This window comes from Anas platyrhynchos, chromosome 14 (assembly GCF_047663525.1).
Source record: "Anas platyrhynchos isolate ZD024472 breed Pekin duck chromosome 14, IASCAAS_PekinDuck_T2T, whole genome shotgun sequence".
In the NCBI taxonomy this organism is placed as follows: Eukaryota; Metazoa; Chordata; class Aves; order Anseriformes; family Anatidae; genus Anas; species Anas platyrhynchos.
In genome coordinates, this window is record NC_092600.1 from 10,914,197 (window position 1) to 10,939,869 (window position 25,673).

Consider the following 25,673-nt stretch of genomic DNA (forward strand, 5'->3'; position numbering starts at 1 on the left):
AACCTTTGGGAACCCAAAACCCTTGGGATCCGCACCCTTGGGATCTGCTGCCCCACAGCCACACAGCCCCTGTCCTGCAGGGAGTTGATCTCCCGGCTCTCCCCTCCCTGGCTTTCCACAGGCACCATCTGTGTTTGCGAGAGGTCACCGGCTCCTCAGCAGTCCTCAAAAAAATTAAATATATACATATAGATGTAAAGATCCAAATCACGGCCTGCCCTGGATGATCCAGTGGGAACGGCCAGGCACGTGGGTCGCAGCGTGGCGGCTCACATGGGTGCGGTGTTGTGGGTTTTGTCAGGCATCTCTCGTGCTTTCGGCATCGCAGTAATGACAGCTTATGTTTGGGGACAGAGGAAAGCTGCAGTGATAGACAGGGAGATGTGTCAGGGTTCAAAGTGACCGTAAAAGACGGAGGAGCACCCTGGCATCACTGCTGCACCTGCTGACACGCGCTGGGTGAACTCTTTTGGTGCCAGCACAGCTCTTTGCTTTCTCTTGAATATCTTTCTGCAGTTTTGTAGGAGGCCAAAGGCTTAAAGTACGAAAAAGCTCCCTATTCCGCAGGCAAGACATTTCCCCATCGCCAGCGTCTCTCTGATCTGCTGTCCTGCCATGTTGCCTGAAGCACTGATGCTTTTGTCTGGCTTCATCCCTGCTGGGTTTAATGCAATGCACATCGCTACTGCCACACTGCTCCGTGTACCAGCCTGCGCCACAGGTTGTTTCCTAATGTCTCCAGCTAATAGCATCAGCCAGGGACTTTTTGCTGCAGATAAACTGTGACCATGACTGCAATTGGGAGTGGTATCACTCACATACTCTGAATGTTCAATTACAGTGCAGGAACAGAACACAACTACTTTTGTCTTCTCATTCTAAAAGCAGAAATTGCAGCAGTCTAAATATGCTTTCTGCTAAATACAGCTTTTCTTCTTGGTTCTGCAGCTTGCTTTCTCTTTCCCATGCTAACATCATCTCCATGCTTAGAGATTCACATCTTTCCTCTCTTCCCTTTCACCCAGAAACCCGACCCATACTTGGAAAAAAAAAAAATTCCAGATTGAAACAAGGAGAGGAAAACTACCTAAGAGTCAGAGCTGTTAATCAATGCCAATCAATGCCATAGGCTTTCAAAAGAAGAGAGAATAATTCTTGCTGGGAGTATTTAAAACTAAAGTGGAGGAATCCCAGGGATGAGATAACAAGGCACAATCCCTCAGAAGCCCCCAGGGAACAGATAAAAATACCTAATTGTTTTTTTGATCTCAGACATCTAAATGATCCGAACTGCATTGTGCAAGCATATTCAGCAGATTGCAAACTGATCGGCCACGAAATCCTGCTGCACTTTGCATTGTGCTCCAAAATTGAACAACACGCTGAAATTAATGAGACAGTTCTCATCTCTCATGAGGTCAAACAGATTACGTAGGCATAGCCAGCGGGTACTATCTGTAGTGGAAAAAAAAAAAAAAAAAAGCAACACACAACAAAACAGTGCCTATCAAGTTCTAGTTACACAACCAAGTGCTAGTCTGGGCTCCTGGCAAGGCCCGGATATCATTAACTATTATTAACCATCTGGTGCAAAGACAAACTCTGTCAGGAGCCAAGATAGCGCTGAAGTGGTTACAGAAGCACTTAACTTGTACGGTAGAGAAATCTGGAGGTGGCCTTGAATGTTTTTGTTCCGCAAGTAGTAAGAGCTCACATTGGGAAGATTTTATTTGCAACTAAAGGGTCAAACTCTGAAGGAACTAATGGACTCAGAGCAGCGCCAGGACAGCTTTCCAATTTGATCCAGTTCACTTACATCCTTGCCAAGGGAAGAAGAAGTTAATGCTCTGAGATAAGACCCTCGTCACAATATTGTTTAATTACATAAGGCTTCTAGTGAGACTGAGATAAGCACTGGAATTTGTCCTTAGTCCAGCTGGGTGCGGCTGCTTAGATCATGTTGTGTATTAGAATGGGAACTGAAAGCCCGGATTTATTTGAGGTGCTTGTCATATCATTAGAACTGGAATAAGTAAACCGATACTGACAACTGATTTAAAAGTTAACTATATATATTTTTTCATGTAAGTAATAAGGTAATATTTTCCTGATAACAGTAGCCTTAAAACTATCAATCATTTCTCTTTAAATAGCATTAATAGCATTGAGCCAAACTAATACTCTGAAATCAGTAAGTAAAAATTTTGAGAACTCTTTCACTAATGAAGAAACTGAAGCAGAGGGATGAATTGACTCACCTAAGACTACAGAGTAAGGTCACCTTCACCTCTAAAATTAGCAAACAAATCCCCTCATTTCTAATTCTGTGTTGATCATTCTGATCTCACACACACACAAAAAGGAATATTTTCCTCATTTTAGTTCATTTTCTTATAGATAAATCAGATCATGGATGACTATCTGGATTCATAACTAATGCTTTATAGAAACAAAACTGCTGCCTCCTTCCTAGGGAAAACAAAGACAGAAAGAAAGACAGAAAGAAAGGAGAGAAAGAAAGAAAGAAAGTGACCCACAAGTGCTTTATTTTAATCATCTTCCTTAATACTTACTCCATAAAGTTTTTCTTACAAGTAAATTTTTGCCTGTCCAGGTTTTCTAGATCTTCCTCATTTCTCAGTGACATGCTATTCTTTACTTTTAACTTCATGCTAATACAGTTTATAGTAATCTGTGCTAATTTTGATGACCTCTATTTTGTCACCTTTGTTCCTAAGAAAGCCTAACCCATTAAGTATAACTTTATACAATGAAATGCCCTGTAACACTCATGTATGAGTTCCTCTTTTGTTTTGTTTGCGATTCCTTACACATGGCTGAGTTTTATGTGAGCCTCTGGCTCGTACTACAGCTCTCAAACTGAGAACATATTGTAAGCGCTGTGACTGGGTCATGAGCAGCATTGTTTGCTAAAGGTAAAGCAGGGTACATACAGTCATCGTTTAGGTCACCTAGGTTTTGTTCATCACCTGGGAATGTGAAGTGACTGTTAAGGAAGGTGCAGTGCTTATTCACTTCTGCTCCTTCTGCTACTGAAGTGTTTGCTCACAGCTGATCTGAGGCTTTTACTTTGGGACAACGTGTGGCAGGGTATCTACTCTGTGACATTTTACCATTGTGCATGTATTCACAGGACATGCTTGCAGCACTTGTGTCAGGGTGGGTTTGGGATTTAAGTGAGCGCATTGCTTTGCAGGGTGTGTTTACTTGATTATGTGTTGTATTCTGCTGGGTGTGTCGCTGGCTGCATGAAGCATTAAACAACTGCCGTTCAGGAAAAGGAAAAAACATTTTAGAGAATGAACAGAAAATGTTATAAAACAGTAAAAAATATAAATAACAGCATATGAGGAAGTCTTTTTGAAGGAACAGGATGCGCATGGAGGTGAGGAATTCAATTACAAGTGCTGTGCTAAGTATAATCAGTAATGAAAGTTCAGCCCTTCCTCTTAGGATTTTAGTAAGCTGCTTGTTGATAATACTTTACAAATACTGGGGAACAGAAAACCAAGCTTTAAGTCTTGACACAGCATAGTATGTGTTTCTCATTATCGTATATGGTATTATAGCTGTCAATCCATTGAGAGACTGGACTTAAATGAACAGCAGAATAAATTAGTATTTAGTCAATTTGCTACTTAAAAAGGTCCTTCTTCATTGACTGTCTGAGCTTTTCCCTTAAGATGACATAAAAACAAACTTTCTTCTTCCTGCTCAACACACAGAAGTAATAACCTGATTATTTTATAGATCCCAGGCTTGGCTGCAGCTGCCGTGTGTATGTTTGTGTCTGTGGAAGGGGGCTGTGGTACAGGCACATGTCCTCTTTCTTGCCATATGGCAGTGGGTAAGCACTGCACTGGGCAATGCTAATGGAAATCTACAGTTATTAAAGTCCCCGGAAAAAAACTATCCTGTTTTTAAGATGGTTTGTCTTTTCTTGCTTGTTTGCTTTACTTTTCAGTATGTCAGGAATTTACTTAGGGAAAGTCACAGTGAACAGAATATTTTTGTATTTCCTTCCTTTTCCACCGTGGAAATGAATTCCATGAACAAGTTTCAGCTGCTGTCACAGGCTTACCTCAGCTTTCATTGTATCAGTGACCTTTATTGATCAGTGTTTAGTTTAGTTCAGGTTACTGAAAATGCTTGATGTCATGCCCAAAGGGAGATGCAAGTTAACAGTTAACTAGAGCAAAGTCTTATGGTTGAGGACATGGTTCAGGACTTTGAACACTAAAAGAGAGCACTAAATCTCGAAGAGATTTGGATTAATAGCAAAGATGAGTTGAGGATTAACACCTGATTTTCAAAGGAGGACTGTTCTGTAGTGAGTTAAATGCCTGAACTCCTTGTACATTGAAAAGGAAGAGTAAGGAACCTAAGGACTTGATATGCCCACAGCTAGTACACTGAGTGGTGAGATGCCTGCATCAGTCAGTAGGAAACACCTGGGAGAAGGGGGCATCTGAATATGTCCCTCTGAAACTCTGATATGGGACCAAAAACTGATTGTGGGTTTAAGTAAGTCACACATTTAGTGTAGACACCTGAATCAGTCTTGTCAGTGAAAATACTCCTGGGAGATGAGCCACCCCCTCTGTTTTACGTATTCCCAAGTCCAGTTCTGGACCTTTGAACTTAAGGGGACAGCGAGTGCTGCAAGAAGCTTAGGGCATTGAGAAGAAGGAAGGAGAGCGCTCTCTGTTAGCATCTTAAAGCTGAGCCACTGTGTAACCAGGAGTGCAAAATGTCTTGTGTCAAAACAGAGTGCTTGGTTAGGGCTCTTATCTGGAAAACAATGGCAATATTGAGACTGGGACACTGGTGGGAGGAGTCCATGACTTACTACTGTTAAATACATATAAACACATAGGCACTCGGAGAGTTCCCTTCTGCCTTGTCCTTGGAGTCCCATTCAGTCACAACATGCCCAGGAAATTGGGTCCTTAAGACCTTACTGGCAAAAAAGCCCACCTGATTTCTGGCTGGACTTAGGTAAGAAGTAGCTTGAGAAGTAAGCAAGAGAATTTCAGCCCAGCCAGAGCAGGGGGGCTTCTGGGCACAAAAAGGCGCCAGACCTTTAGGCGCCTGAAGAAGCTTTTGCCAGAAACTGTAGGCACTTACAGCATCTGACGTAGCTGAGGGAGGCTAGGCAGGGCTTTCCTGGGTTGCTCTCATGAGCACAGGCGCCAGCAGTCTGCATAAGTTGCACTTTGGTGCCTGAGTGCTATTTTGGATCTCTCCCAGAGCCCTTGCACCAGCATGCTCTCAGTGGGGAGTCAGCGTGAAAGCTCAACAGGGGCTGGTGATGCTGAGTGCCTGGCTCACTGCGTTACGAACGACCTTCTCAGAATGAGTGGCTTCTTCCTAGGTACGGGCTGTGGAAGGCAGCTTGAGCATCCTGACTGCCAGGCCAGCCTGTGCCCAAATGTCTGTCTAGAAGGAGGGAATGCTACCCTGTGGGCAGCAAGAAAATGACATTTTTCAACAGAATGAGTATGGGAGGACTCAACAGCACTGGGTCATTACAAAGGCCCACAGACAGTGGACAAGTTAAACAAGACAAAACCTTTTCAAGGGGTAACATTTCAAAGAAGGCACTGGAAGGTTTGTTGCACGACTTGCCAAATCTGCAGCAATCTGCGGGCACCCAGTCACGGTATTGCAGCTTAGTTTCTCACCCATCATTTGCCCTATTGGAACCGGCCGTGTGCGTGAGATACTGAATAGCTCTTCACCAACTTGGTTTTGGCGTGCTACTGTGTGCTGCCTTATCAGCTCTCTCAGTGGTTTCCTCCAGATATTATGCAGTGTTCAGGGAACCGAATAAGCCCAGTGGGGCTTTTCGGAAAAGAGATACATACTCTTTTTTCATTTTTGTTGTAACGCGGATATGGATTTTTAATTGTTTATTCTGTGATTTGCTAGCAGGCTGCCTCTTCTGCAACTGACACTTGTGTTTTCATCATTCTTGCTTGGTCGCTTGCCAGTACTGTGATGGTCACTGTATTGGGAAGGTTTTCTCAGTGCTAAAGAATCTGTTGCAGAAGTCAGGGTGTGGCCAGTAGAAAATCTTCCAAAAAGAAGTTTTATTAACCCTTTAAAGAATGAAGCCAGAGGTGGCTGCTTTTGGCATTGCACTGATTTGACCCAGGGCCTGTGGACTCAGCACTTCTGAAACGCCACCATTAGGGTACAACTTCCCAATACCTGGCCTCTGATTTGGAGGGGGGTTAGTTTTGGGTGGCCAGGTTCAGATGACACGGGGTCCGTTCTAGCATCTGTCCTTGCTGACTTCAGCAAGCGGCCATGTGGTCAATCAGAGGCTCCAAACTGGTGATTATCTCCAGGTGTTGTCTTTTATTATTAATGGAGCCATTGAGAGAGAACAAGTACTGTAAATACACAAAGCACAGAAAATGTGGAAAGATACAAAAGAATGAAGAGAAATTGCTTGAGATGTGAATATCCCTCAGAAGGAAACTAGGAAGAAATGAGAACAGATATATGAACTTGTTCAGGAACTTACAGGTGAGGTTAGAAAGTTTTGTTCTACGGCAGAAGCTAAGAGATGTATCTGGGGAGCTGGTTCATCAGAAACCGAGCTTAGGTGAAAGGTCCCTTTCAAATGACAGTGTGCATAAGGAGAAATCACTAAACCAAATGGAATAAAGCAACAGACAAACACTTACAGAAAAAATCCCCCTGCCTTAAGAGGAAGTCAGGCCCCGTGGTCTCCACACTCACCCTCAGCAAGAAAGGCCCCTTTCAGTCTGTCTCCTGTGAGGCACTTCAAGGTTCCTGCTCAGCCATCTCATAGAAGAGCAAAATGCTGCCCTCCTGATGATAAGCCTGCGGTGAAGTTATCTGGGGTTTATTTTAATTGGACTTTTTTGCTTTTTTCCTGGCACTTTAAAGTTTATGAACGGAAAGGATCAGTCTGACTCAGAGACTGGGCCACTTCCAAACATTATTTTAGCTGCCGTATGTTAATGTAGTTTGGCTCTGCAGCATCCTATGGTGTAAAGTAGGATGCCTGTACCCTTTCAACTCTGGTGTCAGAGGCTACTAAAGGGAGTATGTCTGAGACAAGGGCAGATTGGGATCACTCACTCTACAGTCTATGGGTATTTGATGAGGTTCTATAAGTAAGATGTGGCCTAGAAAACATTCAGATTCTGTTCTCCTGAAATTCATATTTTATCATTCTACGATTCTGGTCACTAAAATGATAATGTCCAGAGCAACTTTTTGGCCTGTGCTGCCTCTGAAATCTATATGTAGGTTTTGCTTATCACAGTATCGAGCCAAAAGAAGGAAACCTTGGTGTATTAGGTTGTGTTCAGTGGTAAAATATGTTGCCTTTTGGTTGGATTCGTAGTACTTATGTAACAAACAGATGAACAAAGATGACTGTCCTGTTCATCATTTTTCCATCACTAAAGCATGAGTCTCTCAGCATTTCTGTTTCACTTTCTTCAGTTCTGCTTCCCAAACGCTTCCCTTCCACTCTACGGTAACTATTTTCAAATTTTATCCATTGTCTCAGGGTGTACACTCAGAGTATTTGCTGTTTCCCTGCCTCTTCCTCATCTTCTTCTTACTCATGCACTGTCCTCCCTGAAATCATCATGGAAACAACCCTATGCAAAAAAAAAAGAAAAAAAAAAAAAAAGTGTGAGAAAGAAGTTTCCAATTCTATTTATTTCAGTGGAATTTCCCCGCTGCCCTTTTTCCGTATTAGTGGATGTTTTTATCCAGAGACAGTAGTGTGAACAGCATCAGGAAGATGAGAACCTCATGGGTTATTCACACAGGGTATTCACAAGGCTAATATTAGTCTAATGAAACCAATTGTCCTAGATTCCTTCTCTTAGCCTATGTGCAGGGAACGGTTCCTCCATAGGCTCAGAGCAGGAACCTCATTCCACGGAGAACTTAGGGTATTCAGAGAGATTCACTGCCTAATCTTAAAACATAATATCTTAAAAGATTGAAATCCATTCCTGCTGTTGCAGATGTATTGGCCTTTTATGCTGCCATGACAAAAGATGTTCTCAACTGGGTAACCGCTGGCTTGGTGTACAGGACACCATCCCTCTGTTTTGTTCCCAGCTCTGCAGCCAAGTTTCTGAGCAGTTCTTAGCAGGCAGCCTTCTGGCCTTAGTTTTCTGCATGGGAAATCTTATTACGTTACTATGCTAATTAATACATTACTTGTCTCCAAAAGGACACGGATTGGATGGACAGCTGATGGTCATTCAATGATAGATACCAAAGGCTTAAAGTTGAGATATCAGCTTGTGATGGTGTGGGTTACCAATTAACGGTTAGTTCCCTTCCACTGTAAGAGAGGCTAGACACACGACGTTCCCACACTGCAGGGAAATTTTATGTGCACATTTTACATATCTCGATTTCCCCAGCGCAGGCGCTGAAACAGCCGGGCCGACATTTGTGAGCATATGACTGACAAGTGGCACAGTACGTTCACTTATGATCTAGAGAGTCGTCAGAGTGACAAGTTGGAGCTGTAGAAGATGGAGATGACTCATGGTTGGAGCTTTATGTAAATGAAGAACCTCTTCTGTTGCTTCCTGTTGTGCCAACGAGGCCACGTATAGTTCACGTCAGTGACATTGCGTTCCCTTGTCCCCTCCGCTGTTGAGCCAGGGCAGGGATGTGGGGTAAGAGAGGAGTGGTTCCCCCAGAGAGGGCGTTAGGTCAAAACTGATAGCGAATCTGAATGTGAAACCCCTGGAACACCAGGCTGAAGATTCCTTCCCAGCAGCAGCGCCTGGAGAAAGTTTGCTGTTGCCTTTTGCTGTCAGTTGCAAAAGCGATCGGGCCTCTCACCACTGCCTGTAAACTTTGAGGGGGAGACAGATAAGGGGGAAGTTGCAAATTTCAGCAAATTGCTCTCTCCCTGGGAATTAATCACTTTTAGTAAGATGCATGGGTCATCTCTGACATGGCTAATAATCTCATTTAGCTTATCCAAAGCATGAAAAAAAGCCCTGCTGCTAAGCGGCATAATGCTGCATGCCCTCTCGTAACAGCTTCATGTAGGCAGCATATCTTAGGCAAGAGTGATGAGGAGGAGTGAAAGCATTAAAACCCAGTGCAGCTGAATTGTGTCTATCCAAAGGCACAGATAATATTAGTCCAGGTGGAGGGCCAAATTCTCTGACTCACTCACGAGAAAAAATGAAAATAATAATTCTGAAGTTTACTGAAGACAATGGAATTAATCTAGTGTGAAAATAATATGAGAGAGGAGAATGTCAGACTCCAAATGTTGACCTCCTTAGCTGCCTTATTTCTAGGGTGCAATGACTCATGTGTGTGTATTGCTAGCAGATATAGCATAGGCTGACTGCTGCAGATGACTGCAGAGAGCCAAAAGGTATGAAGAAGTGACAAACTCGATAGGATTTGTCTTGCATTATACACATTGTTCAAAAGTAGAAGGAAGATTTAATTGACACCAGTGGGAGTTTTGCTTGAGTAAGGACTTAGTAGCTGAAATGAGAGATGAAAAAAATCTATCTCACTAGCCCAGAGCTCAGAGAAGAGTCACTGCCTCTGCCTACTCCATGTAATTCTGTTCAGAGAGGTACAGGTAACTTCCCTCAAATCCTTTCAGAGCCCATATCACTTTTTCTCAGTATTCTGCATATTTATTTTCATATGTGATTCTGTTCCTTTACCTCTAGGTACTGTCTTACTGAAACACTATATTTTTTTTCTCATCCATTGCAGACACTAAAATTGCAAATCATACTTTACAGTCATCCTAATCTGATAATACTGAATACATTTAGTGCATTTACCTTTGTTTTGGTTTTTCCTTTTCTAATTGACTCAGGCCTCCATGTGAGGCAAGCAGTCCTATCTATTTTAACCCTACTCTTGCTAGAATGCAGATGCAGAACTAATCTGTGTGCTTCGACTTCCAGAGAAGTCTTCTGTAAACCTCCCAGACAGGTGATGAGTGTATTCAACTCAATTTCTCACTGGTCTTTAAAGGTCAGTCTTATGATACTGAGAGTTCCTCCACGAGCTAAGTCCTTCATACATTTTTGCTCTTTCCTTTGCCTGTTCTCCACTCTGTCCCCTAATGTAACAGCTGATAATTATGCTCTTTTCAGTGGTTTATCTCCCAGTCTGTTGAAGGTAGGACTTTTTTCTCAGCAGAAGGCTGACTCATAAGGTATACCGCCTGCTATCCTTAGAAAAAATGAGTCACTAATGGATTTTCATTATACATTCAAGTGCCATAGACCAAAATTTTGTCCTACCAGTCTAGTCCTGTGATAGAGTTTTCAGTTTGGTATTTTAGTTATGTCTTAGTAAGGCTCTGGGAGATTCAATAGATGCTGTACAAGTAGCAGTATTTTATTATATACAATGAGAATTCCCTTTAGCTGCAGCAGTTCCATGGTTTCACTCTTTGTGTGCTGAGTGCTTCCCTAGCTAAAATACAGAACTCCCTTATACCTGCATCATGATATGTTCAGCATCTGTTTTCACCCAACACAAATAGCTTACAGTTGCTTTTCCAGGCTGTGTGAAACATGAGGGGATTAAGACATGCCTAAAATAATATGAGTACCACTGGTACTACTGGATTACTACAAACAGTCCTTTTGTTTTAGCAACACCAATTTGGTGATCTTTGAAACACTTACTGAAGATTCACCAGTTCTCACAATGTCCCACGGAAAAATAAATTAATTAATTGGAAGCTAAATGCTATTATTTCTATTTTGTGAACAAGGGAATTGAGGCTGGGGCAGATTAGGTTGCGATAAGGAGGCAATGGAAGCATTGAGGATGGAACTGCACACTCTTTTAATGGAACAATACTGTGTATAAAAGATTTTGCTGCATTTACATTCACTAGTATTTAACTCTGAGTGATGTCAATGTGAACGAGCATCTGGCAGAACCTCTGTAAAATTGCAACATAGTCTGCAGTTCACAAGAGGGTACCAGCTTTTGCATATCCGTATTGTTAAACTGGCTTTTCAGGGTATTTTGGGGAGAGAGGTCTTGAGTCTCTCTGACACCATCAGAAGCTGTTATTTAAAACTGGATGATGAAGATGCAAAAGGGATGCTGTTAGGGTGGTTGCTTTGTTCTTCATTACACAAAAGTGGATATGCTGCAATGACAAGTTTGTAAATCATAGTTAGTTCCGTTCTCACACCACCCAATAACCTTCCAATCTCTCTGTCAACTTCCTGAAGACCTTGGGAAGCTATAATTTGTGATAAAAATGGGAGTTGAAATGTTACGTGTATATCAAAGCTGAAAATTTGTGGCTGGATGACCTTTTCATTTTGAGCAAATGCACTCATTTCCTTTGCATTGCTTACTGTTTTCCTCTGAAGCTTGGCATAATAGGAAATCCTCCACGATTGTTCTCATTAATCAGTGGCTCCATTGTGCCGGCTGCTGTTCCCTTCAGTGAGCAGTGCAGAGCATCTCGGCATGCTCATAATGGAGAGTCGCTCTCTGGGCTGTCAAGCATCAGTGCCCCAGAAACTCGAATGTTTCAGTTCAGCTGTGATGGATGAGAGAATACCATGAGCAGCATGTGCTAAATTCAGTTTGCTGTCAGTATAAGGAAACAGCCCCCTTATTTTCAGTTTAGGGAAAAAAAAAAAAAAAAAGACAAAACAAGCACTCACTGGATTTTACGGTGATATTTCCCATGCTTGTGATTAAGCTTAGATGAATAATGAAAATGAAGTGTTCTTAAATTTAGATTTCAGTTCATTTCTATACATGGGGTAATATAATTTGTCATGTTACCGCTAATATTTGCATAGTCATCCGACAATTATAAGGAAGGCCTATGATTCCTTCGGACAAATAACATCTCTAGAAATATAGTCTGAAATGACTAATAATTATTACTAGTACATCGGTTTTCATTTTTGGAATTATTTCTCTTTGTCATCCACTCAAGGGTCAGAAGTTCTGCATTGTGACCATACACCGCAAACCACAGATAGTGTAGCATTTGGGTACATGCCTCTTGCTAAAATTTAGGCAATAATTTTGAAAGAAAAGCTGCATTTGCAATACCTTAAACAGCTTGTGAAATAATCAGAAAAAAAAAAAAAAAAAAAAAAAGGAAAAAGTTGCCAAAATCATTTGTAATGCCAACCTGTACTTCGTAAAACATAAACAAAAACACAGTGACAGATTGGTGCTCAGGAAGCTGATGGTTCACCAAGTCTTATCTTTTGCTTCCTGTTGCAGCACAGTGCTGTTGACATTATGTTCCTGCACACGCAGTATGCAAAAAGCTCCGGGTTTGTAGTTCGGTGTTGGCACAAATAAAGAATTTTGCTTGTTGCTATTGATTTTCTGCTGCTCTGCTTTTCTCCAATAAAGCTGATGTCTGCAGGGAGCCAGGCAGTCAGTCTCTGTGGATGTTTTACAGTACATCCAGGCTCTTGCTTTCCTATCATATGGCTCTCAAGTGAAGCTTGCATTAAAAAAGATAGAGCAGTGTCCAGAGGACTTTACTCTGTGTGCAACCCATTCTTTATTCAGAAGTTTAAGTCACCAGAGATGACAGAGGGGACTTGTGTGACCATATGGTTAACAAAAACGGAGTACGAACCCCAGGATATGGTCTCAGGCATTTGTACTGGAGTCAAATCTCTAGGGAAATGAGGTTAGTGGCGGCGATGATGATAATAATAATAAATAATGCACACTCCTCTGGGATCTTGGCTGACTATCAAGACAGACTTCCTGATGATGAGATGCATATGTCTGTCTCCAGTCTCTTCAAGGTATCTGCAAGGCACCATTTTTTGCAATTACAAAGGACCGGGGATGAGAACATGCACCATAAGAAGCAATCCAGGAACATTTGTCCCAGACTTCTGTCTCTGATTTCCATAATCGCTCTCATCTCAGCTTCTCAGTCATTAGCAAGCCAAATCTCAGAACAGCTCTGTCAAGTGCTGACAGCGGTGGCAGTGGCCGCCCAGAGGCTTGCAGGCTTTTCCTTCTGCCCGTCACGCTGCGCCTGGTTTGCATGAGGATGAGACAAGAGGCCCTGCGGTGTCACACGAGGAAGAGCTGGGGTCACTGGACACAGCTCGCAGCTTCTGGAAGGGGCTGGGGCTCTCTGTGAGCGCGTGTTGCTAAGGGCTGGCTCGTGAGCATTGCAGAAGACGCCAGCCCCAAACGGCACGGCCGTCGTCTAGGGAAGTGGCTTTCTGCCAGTTGCCAAACGTGACTGAAGCAAGGCCACAGTGACGTTTGTGGCTTTTCTGTTGGCTGCGTTGCTGATGATGCCCTGTTTCTTCAGATAGGAAGGGAGAAGGGCAGCCCCATGGGAAGCACCAGTTTGGCTGCAGAAAGGCTGCTGCCCTCCTCCATAGCCACCCAGTGCCCCCCAGTGAAATGGGACCAGAGGGCTGCCCTTCCTCCCAGGTGCTGAACGAGCTATTCTGGTGTCTAAGAGAAGAACAAGAGGCGTCTTGGGGTACTGGTGTGTCTATGGGAACCCCTTCTTCACTGTTGCAGGGGAAACCAAGCTGAATCCTAGTTAGTCATTAAATGAGATAAGTAGATGCTGACCAGCACAGGTTCCCCCACCACCTAGACCTGTAGCGCTCATGTGTGAGTATATTCAGCAGGTATATCACTCAGGTATCACTCATAAATATTACTTCATCTGCTAAAAAGTAAACAGAAGTTGGCAAATATTAGCAGTGACATTATAAGTCATATTACCTCACATATGGAAATGAAGCACCCTCCTGTCTAATCCTGTAGTCATCCGAGGCTGGACCGAGTGTTTGTTTCAGTTCTTTCCCCGTGTGTTTGATAACGAAGAAGCGAGTGCTGCCTGGCTCATCCACTCTGCGCTGGTTTTCCATTGCTAATGCTCAGAATTTTATCATTGGTCTCGTGGCATCGAGCTGTTCAGGTTTAGTCATAGATACATTTATGATTCTACACGTCTTGTTCAAATAGTACACAACCAATAACCTTTGTTCATGGCATTTCGTATTGATCCTTGCTTTCATAAAGCCGCCATTAGTCACTGTTATAAAAAGGGACAACTCTAGGTCAATTCCTCCTGAGAGCATTGTCCCAGCTACACTATGAGCTGAGGTGGAATTTTTCCTCTCCTAGGAAGGGAGGAAGGTTTCTTTTATGGGATCACTTGACTGAAATTGTAAAGGAGCTTTGGTACCTAACTCACTGATAGCTCCTGAACACCCAGACTGTATTGAGCTGTCAGATGGGAACAGGGGATGGATGATTCCTTGGACAGTCACTGTGTGTGTGGCAGCTTCCCAAGCTGTGAGATGCTTGGGGCTGTGATGGTGAGCACTGCTCCATCACCAGCTAGCAGAGCCCTCTGTTCTGCCTTCAGGAGAGTTCATAAGACCAAGGAGAAAAGCGTGCTGGGGAGCACTGCACAGGCAGGCCCATCATGGGTGGGAAATTGGATGGGAAACAGAGCAGCTTTAGGACTCCACTGGATACGTCTGTCAGCCCGTCTCTTTCTGCCCACGTAAACACCCAGGCACTGTAATTGCCACATAAACAGTCAGGCATCACTTTTGCCAGAGGATTTTTTTTTTTTTCATACTTTGCAAACACAGCTCTGGATAACTATCCTTCTCCCGCAGGCAGAGAAGCTGAGGCATGGAGAATCTGAAGGGCTTGTACAAGCCCTGAATGTAGCAAATCACCAGGCGTCCTGATTTCTTCTCACCCATATCAATCCCTAGAATTCACCATCTCCCATAATTAAGCTTAACTCAGAGCCTTATTTTGAGATTTAATTAATATGCAAAGTGCTTTGATCCCCTTTGATGAAAGATTCGATGTAATTCACTAGAATATTTCAAACTAATACCTCTAATTGTTATGCAGCAGTAAAACGGAATATGGATAACTCATTTGCTATTTTTAGGGAAAAACCACTAGAGTATTTCACTCCAGCGGCTTTAAGTTACAGTCATTTTCAAGAGAAGAGCTGTGAGATTTCTGCTGCTGTTGAAACAGTTAGAAAGAGAAGCTTAGCAAACACGGTGTGCCCTGGGATACCGGCTTTGTAGGGGTGAGTTCCCCCAAGAGGGTGACTAACAGCAGGATGTGGGGCATAATTTGCATGTTCTCTGACTCTGCTGCAATCATTTGTGTATTGGAGACTTGAATTATACATTACACAGGAGGTCGCCCACTTGCCAAGCTGACAGCCCTGCCGAGCAGTGCACAGCCCTTGGATGGGGGCTGCGGGAGAAGGGCTGATGTTATTTCAAGAAATGGTTAGTGTTGGTTCAAAAAGAGATCTCCATGCATGAGGGGACTTGGAAATTGTCACTGAATATTTTGGGGATCTATTTACTCATTCTGCACCACACTCCTGATAGCTCTGACTTTCAGGCTTTTTGCATCTGCTTCTGTTCTCGTCCTGTGGTGAATTTGATGCTGTTGATAGGTGCCATAAATCATCCTAATACACTCAAATGCTCTCCCGTGCAAGAGGCTCAGTGTGGGCAGTGGAGCCTTGCCCTGCTCTGTCTGCTGAGGCTGCCTCTGGTTTATCTTAGGGAGCTGAGAGGGCTCCCTGCTGTCATTGCAGCCAGCTGAGCTAGGTTTCTGCTGAGACAGAGAGACCAGCGGGTGCTATCATGCTCAGAAAAAGTCTGAGAAAGACACACAGACTCGTGTTTATAGATCACCTGTCCAGGAGAAAAGGTGATCGGAGTGGGAACTGATCTTCTGTTCTCACAATAGCAGCTGGCCTCAAAGAGAAATTGTCTTTGTCACATTCATGTTTTGATGAAAAGAATGCTGATCGCATATTTTCCCTCTGAAACATATTTTTTCCTGTCAGTACTGCCAGTAAAAAAAAAAAAAAAAAAAGCAAAAAAGGGAAGTGATGCAAAGCTAACTGACAAGGTCCACCTGGCTCATCGTCAGAGTGGCTCTCGCTGCTGGGCACATTGCTGTGCTGCTGCCAGGCCTAACAGCCAGGGCTGAGGGCAACCACTGTGTTTTGTGGGTTGGTGCGCTTGCACCGGTCCCAGAACAAAATGCAGGTTTTGGTAGGCGATGTCTCTCTACAGTGTGCTGGCTTCATGAGCTGCCAGCTTGGGTCAGGAGCCCAGGCTGTGGGGCCCTGCTGCCAGCGCTGCCAGCACAAGGCCGGGCTGGCAGGCAAGGCCTCCTCCCTCCCTGCTCCAGCACCATCCCAAATTCTCTTTCCCAACCCAAGTAATCTCCTTTAGGAACAAGTTTCTATAAGCTGAACTCTTTGCTGTTGGTTTCTTCTGCTTAGGGCTGGTTACTGCTGGAAGAGCAGTGGTAATGGGAACCGTTTTATCAAAGGCCTTCTTCCAAAACCTGTTTTTCTTTTGGGACCCATAGGAAATGTGTGAACAGTTTTCTTCAGCATTTCCACCAAGAGCTCAGATCTTTTAGTTAAGAATTGTTCATTAGACCACATTCAAGTTTCAGCTCTTTATTTCCTCATGTGTTTCATAGGGGCAGCTGCTGTGTGTGAAGTGCTTTGAAACACTACATTTGAAAAGCTCAAAGCATCTTATGAACAATCCTGAAAGTTTTTCTGTTTCATTTGTGTCATTTTTTGTGAAGTCACAGACTGGCTCATACATATCAGCATTCTCTTCTCTTCTTCCCAGGTGCTGATGAGAAACTTAGAGCATTTTCCTACGGAATTACATTTTTCTATCCCTGTGCTCCGGAAAGAGCAGAGACCTCTGGCTGACCAACAGGGGTTTCAACACAAAATGTGCTATGAGGAGCCATGCTAGATCTGCTTTTTTATTTAAGTCACAAATGCCTCCAAGGCTGGTGTATTTCTGGGTAGATGACTGACCATGTGCCTTGTAAGCAAAGCCAGCAGAAATCAGAACTTCTCTCATCTCCGCCTGGAGCAAAGATCTTCACGCAGTTGACCGCGCTCCTTCTCGCTGAGCCAGGCTTCTGCCTGGTTTAATTCAATGTTTTTCCATTGGTTTAATCCACAATTCCAAAATACATTGACCAGGGAGACTAGAAGCTCTCCGCTGCCAACCTCCCCCAGGAGCACTGCCTGGCACTGGATGTGTTTATGCTCTGGTGCTGGGGAAGTGGCCCCACAGTCCCCACAGCCCCATGATGGCTTTGTGTGGTGCCCTGGTGGACTCTGCACTTTAACACCAGGCAAGACACTGGCCTACAGTAGTAATTCATGTATTTTGTCAATGGCACATTATAACAAAAAGTCATCAGTTTCAGCTTAATGTGCCATCCTCCTATTTCTAAGTAAAAGAGAGATCATAAAGTCCTCAGGGAGAAAGGTTGTGAGTAATAGCAGTGGCACAGGGCCTGCAGCCTAGCCAGCATGCCAAACAATATTCCAAGAAAATATTTCTAAGTTACAGAAGTTGTGTAACAGTGATTATTATTTTTAAAGCACAGAGTATGAAGACCGGTTTCTAAAAAAGCAAACACATATTTTTAGCCTTGCTGGTCTCTTGATCCTACACTAATGGGAACCATCTGCGCTGGGACTGGCTGACGTTCCTGGTAAATAACATTTTGCTGCAACATTCCAGATGTTTCAAAGGCTTCTTTGCGAAGAAGTGTTTGTCTCTCTGCCTGTCACTCTCACTTTCTGTCTTTCCTGCCCATGTTTACTTCAGTAATATACATTCTTTTATTAAAACAGCTTTTGTTAAAAATAGCTTGTCAGAATTTTGGCAAATCTTCATTATGATCCCTGCTTGCTAGCTGAGTTTGAAAGCTTTAGTTCCGTAGTGTTAAAGTCTAAATTGAAGACTCGAGAAGGAACCTGGAAGATTTAGACAAGAAAACACAGTAAAAATATTTGGAGATGGATTTCTACCTCATTGTGATCCCCCTGAGGATTCCAGCTATTGAATACAGATACACTTATTCTGAAATTGAGAGTTTTTAATGTGACAAACTGTTATGGAATACACAGATGTACTTTATAGCAACCAGACACTTCCCTACAAAACCTTTGCAACTCGTTATGTAAAAGAATCCTGTGGTTTGCTTTGCTTCCTCTGCTCTGCTATATTCTGGAGGTGACTGCCTTTCCTACGTGAATGAAAACATCCCTACACACAAGGGTCACTTTTTTATCCCAGCTGAGCTAAGCTTAGCCAGAAGGGTAGAAAGAAAATAAGGGGATTTTAAACCATCCTTTAGCCTGGCCGTTACCTCTGCCTAGAGTCTGCCCCAAACCTGGTGTGTTACAGCTTCATTAATGCTGTAGCTTAGGCTCAGGCACAATTAGATAAGAAGAGATGTGTTTCCAGTGTCAAACCTCCTACTCAGGTCTCTAACAGAGCGTCTGCATCACCAGCTGATGGTACGATCCTCGGCAGCAATGAAGCCTTAGTCAAGTACTCTCCAGTGGGCAAATCTTTTATTTTAAAAAACTTTGTCACAGCCGAAGTGTAAAAGCTCTAGAGGGTGAAGAAGAGTCTGTCTTTTGGTTTCTGAAGCACCCGGTGCTGTAAGCTCAGCAGTGGCAGGGACATGGCTATTGCAATTGAAGCAAACTTTTTGCTTCTCCCAGGGACAGGGACACGCGGCAGATCTGAGCGATTGCAGTGCTGCTAGGAAGCTGCCTCTTTGTTCTTTTGTTATCCGTTATCACATTTGTTTCATAACAAAGGCTTCCTGAGCTTGGGGGTTTTGTGTGTGTTAATACTGGTAATATGATTTAAATATTCTGATGATTCATTTTCAGTCCAGTGAGCTGAATCAGCCGTGTAGAACATAACTTTCTTCTCCCAAACCGCTACCTTTTCCATCCTTTCTCGTCATTTCTATAAGAGGATGATTCATGCTCCTCTTGTATTTACCATCTGAGAATGTGCATGATTCCTTTAGCTAATTTCGCTTCTTGTTCCTCTTTTTGTTTTAAAAAATATGAGTGTGAAGGCAAGCAAAGCAATTGCTGATTGATGTGATCTGTCCCACTGGAGGTCCTGGCATGTGAACTAAAAACCTGAACTGAACAGAGACAAAACAGAAAGGAAAAATACTTTGAATTACTGCATTTACCAGAGCCCATACTGTGAAATTTAGCCTTTGGCCCACATTTCACATGTTTTCAAAATTCTGCGTGTTCAAGCGAGATGTTGTGTTCAAATGTGACTCCAGTGTAGTGATCTTATTGTCGTTTGTTTAGAAGAAGCCCCTTTCTTTATTTAGTTATCCTACTCTAATTTGTTTTCTCTGAAGCCTGATCGTAGCTGTGAGTGGCTCAATAAAACCCGGCGGGGGGCTGATTATTGATTTATCTGGTTCCATGAGGGAGCCGCCTGTTCTCAGTAGGGGTGTATAAGAACACAAGGAAATCTTTACGGTGGGGCTCTGGAAAACACCTGGGCTGTCATTCCCCCCTCTCTGCCTAAGACACCGCAATAACGATCCTAAAACCTGGGGGCGTTTTCCTCCCACCTCTGCAGCTCGGACCCAAGGCAGGCACTGCCATGGCAGGGGGCAGATGCTGAGGCACTCGGGATGCCCCATCCCTGCCTCATGTCCCCAGGGACAAGGATGCTTTTATCCACCTTCTTGTATAGTCCAGGGGCTGACAAACTGGCAGGAAAGCCTCCCTTGACCCTCAACCCCTCTCATTTCAGGGCTCCCCTCACCCCACTGCGTTTACAGGCTTCCTTCTCGCTTAATGAGGAAGGGAGGTTTTTTTTTTTACACTGCAGCAGTTGTAAAAAAATACTCTCTAAGAAGCGCCTTAGTGTGAGAGTCCCTTTGGCTGGGCCTCTCTCTGAACAGAGCTCAGCGCTTTGTGCGGCGGCCGAGGTGAAATCACAGCTTGTGACGGGCTCCAAGAGCCACAGCGCGGCTGCCCCCCCCCCCCCCCCCGCAGAAACGCCCCATGTTTGGGCAAATTAATTTCAGCCAGCTCTGCCGTATGACTTCACTTCTTATTCATCCCTGTCAAGAAACAGTTTGTCCAACGCTTCGGAGAAAGCCAGCGCGAATATTTCCTAAACTCACCTGAGGGGAGGAGGTTTCACAGCAAGGCAATGCCTCAGGTTTTGGGTTTTGATAAAACAAAACAGTTTTTTGTGTTTTATTAAGTCAAATGGGGCATGAGCAACGCGGACAGGTCCTGGGTGGCTGTGACAAGGCGTTTCATGGACAAAGAAACGGGTCATTATATGCCTCTCCTGAATTTCACAGTGTGTCCCACTTGAGGTGACTGACGCTCAGAGGACACTGCACCGTGACTCACTCCGTCCCATATGTTCTCATATACTTCTGAAAACAACACAGTGGGCCAAAGTTTGGCTTTTTCCACAGCCTAAAGGTTTTCGTATTCAAAACAGGCAAGTTATTCTCTCCTATGACTAACACTGTGTTTTCACTAACCGCTGTTACACACAAACATCACCTCACTCTATCACATGAGAGAATCATGTCATATTGCAAATATTTTAACAAACTGCATAGCAGAAAATGAATAAGCAGTTCTGTATTTACTGATAGGGGGATATTTTTTAACAGTTATGAATTAAATACAAAGACTGGCTATGAATTAAATACAAAGACTGGCTATAAACACCTTGGAAGCTATACTAAAAAAGCACAGAAAAAATAGATGAACACTGAGACGCAGATGGAGCATGTGTAATGTAACACACACTGGCATTTCTTTGTGCTTTTATTGCTTTAAATGCTTCTCTATTTTTTTATGTCTACCCTTATGAAGTGTACTCTTGGGTCTCCACTCTCCAGAGTCCAAGAACACGGGAGTTGTGATTTTTGATAGCAGAAACCTTACCCCATACAGTTTTATATTCCTGCTTGTTGTTTTTTCAGTGCCATTGGGCAGTGAGGCAAATGTCGGGCTGATGGAGAGGAAACTGGTGTGGGTAAGTCCTGGGAGCACGCCACGAGAGCCCGACGTCTGCATTCCTGCCCCTATCATGGGACAGCAGAGGCAGGCAGGAGCACCTTCCGCAGCTGTTAGCCCTGACAGTCCTCAAGCCTTCCACGCTGCCTCTATCCACCCATGGTTATTCCTGTGTTGGAGCAGTCGGGTACGCACGGAGCTCTGGGCACAAAGCTTGTTCCCAGACAGGGTCTTTGCGCTGGGGAAGTCCCACGGTAGCAGGTTGTGCTGGCTTTGCAGACCCTTGCACCAGCAAGCTGCTGGGAAGATGCAGCTGTGGTGATGGAGAACAGGTTTGGGCTCCCTCCAGGACAGGTAAGGAGATGCCAGACTCTGGCTGTATCCCTGCCTTAATGGGCACAACCCAAAATAACCCTGACCAGCCCCTCCACCTCCCTGATGGTTACTGTGTGCCGTGTGCATTTATGATGCCTTCATCTCGCTGTAAAGATAACACAGATAAGGAGAACAGAAGAACAACCTGCAAATTGCAGTGCCTCAGCAGCTCTTATCTCAATCTTTATGAGAGCTGATGGTTCTGGGAATTGGAAGCTCATACATAGTCACTGCGCCCACAAAACACTGACATCACATGACTGGCAATAAACCGTGGCTCACATTTCTGGAGAGCAGAGCACGCCTCTCCCTGCCTCTCGATGCAAGGTACGTCATTTGTTTTCTATTCAAATTCGCCCTCCTCCCACAGAAGCCTTGCCTCGCCATCCTAGCCATTAGACAATGTTATTGAGAAAACACTCGCTCGGGCAGTAGGAAGAATAATTTCCCATAAGTGTATTTTGCTATAGATCTAATACCTTTCATCTTGAAATATGAGAACCTTATGAATACAGTGATTTTATTGAATAAATACCCTCATGCCTGGTGCATGTCATGATTCATACCAGATTAATAGAAGCAATTAAATATAAGATTAAATTGCTTAAACCATTTGCCCTACTAAGCTGATCCTGGTGCTGAGAACTGTATCAGTGCCACTAATTCCCAGAGATTTTCCTTCGGAGGCAGTTATTTAATGATTTTGAATATCAAATCCATGGTATCCCAGACTGGCTGCCTAATGCCTGTAATCATGTTAAAACGCAGCACTAAGCAACTTGCCCAAGGCACTTCAGTGAGTCACTGGAAGAGAAAGCAGAGCTCCTGCCTCGCGTTAGCTGCTCGAGCAGACGCAGAGACACTTGCAGAATGACGATGGGGGACAATCCCTGCGGCAGACTTCCCAAATGCCTTGGGTTTCAGGCCATGAGGTGCCATATGCTGGGCCCTGGGACAGCCACACACACACAGGTATTAGGTTATATGATGCCAGGCTCGCTGTCTGGGCACCTCGGCTCGTGCAACTAAGGGCAGCTGCAGAGCTGATGGCAAGCCCCAGCTGCAGCGCAGGGCTGCCTTGGTGGGCTGTCGTGTTTTGGAGCCAGCAGCCCCCAGCCCTGCATTACAAATACAGCAGGGAAAGGCCTGAGTGGGGAGTGGGGAGCCCCAGAAGGAGCGTTAGGGATGCAGCATAGGCAGACAGGCACCCATCACCCGAGTGTGGGCTCTCGCCCCTCTGCTGCCCAGAGCCTGCGAGCAGGAGGCAGCCACTGGTTGGGGACGGGCAGGAAAACAGAGTGGACAACATTTTTTTTCCATTCCTCAGTTGGACATGTATACCCAAGACATGCCCTCAGTGAAAATACCCAGGCTGCTCCCCAACCACTTTGCACTCAGCAAGGACCAGTTGTGCCTCCAATGTGGCACACAGAAGTAAGGCCATGCACAGCAGGTTTGCAGGCTGTCTCCAGCAGTGGGGCCCAGCCCCGATCCGGCTTTCGTGTTGTCTGGGCTGGCCCTTCTGCCTCCTCGGTCCCCCTCCTCATCGCCTCTCGCATGCAGGATCTGAGGCACCCTGAGCTCAACAAACCCTGGCAAAGGGGCTCAATCGCAGGATTTAAAGGCATTAAAAATGCTGTTTTCATTGCAATATGACTCATCGGTAATTCTATATTGTTCATACGCTGTTTGTTGTAACCTTTCGTCACTGAATCCTTTCTGTGTCTCATCGTTCTTTTTTTTCTGTTCTTTCTTTTGCTGACTCTCCCTCTCTCCCCCTATCTTTCCTTTTTCCTTCTGTTTCTTATGACTTTGTGCCTCTACAAAGTCCAAATATTTACAAAAGGAAACGCTGGGTTGTGAAACTGAATTCGGAGAAAATGTTACACATGCAGAAGAAATGCATCCAGCACGGTTTCCAAATTTTCCCACATGAATTTTTGTTCTCTGTCTCAAGTGCTGAGGCTCGGTGCTCCGTATCTTTATTCAGGCAAAACTTGCACCGAGAGCAGTGAGACGCAGGCTGGGGTCAGGTCCAACGGTGCTGTCATCCTGGGTTGGCTGGAACGGTTCAGGGCTGATTTTGGCCATGGGTGACTGGTTAAAAGGCCCGAGCAGCCAGTTTTACCGGTTAACCAGCTTGTGCAATGGGCCAGTTCCAGGCTAGGGGTTATCTACGCTTGTCACCAAGTTGCTAACAAATTGGCACCGGTGTCAGGCCGTGCAGAAGCTGTCCGCAGCCCTCAGTTCATCCCCTCGCAGATAAACATCAGCCAGGCTGCACCAGGAGACCCGCAGCCTCTGAAGGAAGCCGGCAAGGTCCCTGGCTGGGCTGAGAAGACGACAGCGCGCTCAGCTACGGCATTATGATGAAATTGTCAGGGAATTATTTTCCCAAGAAGTCCCTAATCCCACGAGCGGAGGATCACACTCATGGGCCTTTCATGTCGTTATGGACTTGTAAATATTTTGGCAGAGTAACATGGGAACTGCTCAGGCCCAGGGAATAAAGGAGGGCCGCAGCAACGCTGCAGCGGGTCCCATCTGCTGAAAGAAAAGCATCGCCTTGCACCCCCACCCTCGGGGGCAGCACTGCCGTCGTTTCTATTATTACCTTTACAATGTCATTGTGGCCCAAGTGCAAACACGGATTTGTTTTGGAGGAAGGGGTTAATTTTGTCTTTCCTGCCTTTTGTTAAGACAGGAAATCAAGCCCTTAAGAAAGTCATTCAGGTCAGGCTGAGCTCCTAAAAGGCACTTCAGTCCTGCTTTGTATTTTCCTTTCTTTCATTCTTATGGCAGGTTTATTTAAGAAAAGAAAACAAAAATAGAGTAAAGCAAGGAAATAGCTAGTCCAGGATTATAAGTGATTAAATGCACACTGCCACATGTGATTAATTTTTTTCTTCCTGATTTGCGCTGGGTGTAAACAAGAGCAGATTCAAAAGTCCCGTAATTAAATAAGTCCATCAGAGAGCGATTAGCATCGCTGCGTGCTCTCGCAGAGGCAGATTCCCCTTGCGCAAAGGCCTCGGCTGAACATTTTCCCTGTGCTGGCTTAGAGCAGCCGAGGCACCTGGCCCAGGGTGCCCGGCCCACATTCGATATTTGCACCAAGCCAGCTGGCAGCATGGCTGGCACGGCGGCTGCCACAAGAGCACGATGCCCACCTGCACAGGGGGCACCCACGGCAATGTTGTTAAACTTGGGGAAAACTGAGGATGCCAAACACACACACACAAAAAAAACCTCAATCTTTTAATTTTCTGTGTAGGAGCAGAGTTTGGGACAAGAAGAGAAATACTGTCAGCAGCATAGGGATACCCCCATCCATGAGCCAGTGGCCATTTGCACTGACAAGGCACCGGTGGCGCAGCACATTAAAACACCACTTTCCATTAGAGAGTTCAAATCCACACTTCCAGCCCGTGCTCCCAGTTCTGGAAGGCTTCGGGCTTGCTGGAGGAGCTCAGCATCCTGATGGAGTCCCCTGGGAGAAGGACGGTGCCTGCTCAGACCCATAAGTTTGGGGCACGTCATGGTCTGAGGTCATCATCAAAATGAGGAGAATTGCAGTGAGAAAAAGTGATGAATGAAGGCCTGCCTCACGGCCATCTGCCGTACCACTTTCTGCTGCGAAAAGCTGGCAAGCCGTCAATCATCGCTAATTCCCACTGCTGGGCTCCTCAGCACAGCCTGGGATGGCTTTTTGGCAAGGTCACCAGAGCTCGGCCACGCATGGTGCTGTCACAGCGATGCCACTGCCAGCTGCAGCACAGCCCATGCGCCCTGCCCACGTGTGCGTGGCACGGAGAGACTGGTGTCACCCATCAGCTGCTGGGGGCTGTTCTTCACACCCAGCAGCAGGCTGTGGACCACCAGAGGGTCCCAGTAACAGCGTGGGTGACCGCGTGGTCGAGCGGAGTTGTTTCCCGGCACTGAAGCATATGAATGTTTCTCCCGCAATCTGTTTCCAACCCGCTGTTAAAAGAACAATAATAAATAAATAGAATGAAAAGTGCAAGCCAGTGTTTATTTTTAAAAGACGTGTTTAAAAAAAAACAGATCTGCTTTGAGGCTGCAGTTCTGGCAAAAAAAAAAAAATCAAAACAAAAAAAAATGAAAGAAAAAAACCAACATTGCTCAGCAGAGCAGAGCCATCCCTGCAGCGAGAGGGTGAGCTGGGGCCGATGCTCGCTCGGCTGTGTCCATCCCTGTGTCCCCTCCTCCTGGCCACCCGCCAAGAGCCTGGAAAGCCCTGGAGCGCTCGGCCAGTTGCAGAGGTGTGCTGGTTTGAGAAGGCTGGAGGTGGCCAAAGACTGGTGGAAACTGGTGGAGGAGCAACTGGGAAGTTTGA

The 25,673-nt window shown here is 44.9% G+C and overlaps 1 long non-coding RNA gene across 2 annotated transcripts; it reads left to right on the plus strand.

The window, feature by feature from the left end:
* The first annotated feature begins 15,060 nt into the window (after positions 1-15,060).
* Positions 15,061-25,334, plus strand: LOC119718359 (uncharacterized). Of its 2 annotated transcripts, none has more exons than XR_005269376.2 (3): positions 15,061-15,133; positions 16,722-21,643; positions 24,591-25,334. It is a non-coding gene; the product is annotated as an uncharacterized lncRNA (long non-coding RNA). The 2 variants fall into 2 exon arrangements; XR_005269377.2 differs by lacking the exon at positions 24,591-25,334 and having other exon boundaries at positions 16,722-21,295; positions 21,431-24,536.
* Positions 25,335-25,673: the final 339 nt, after the last annotated feature.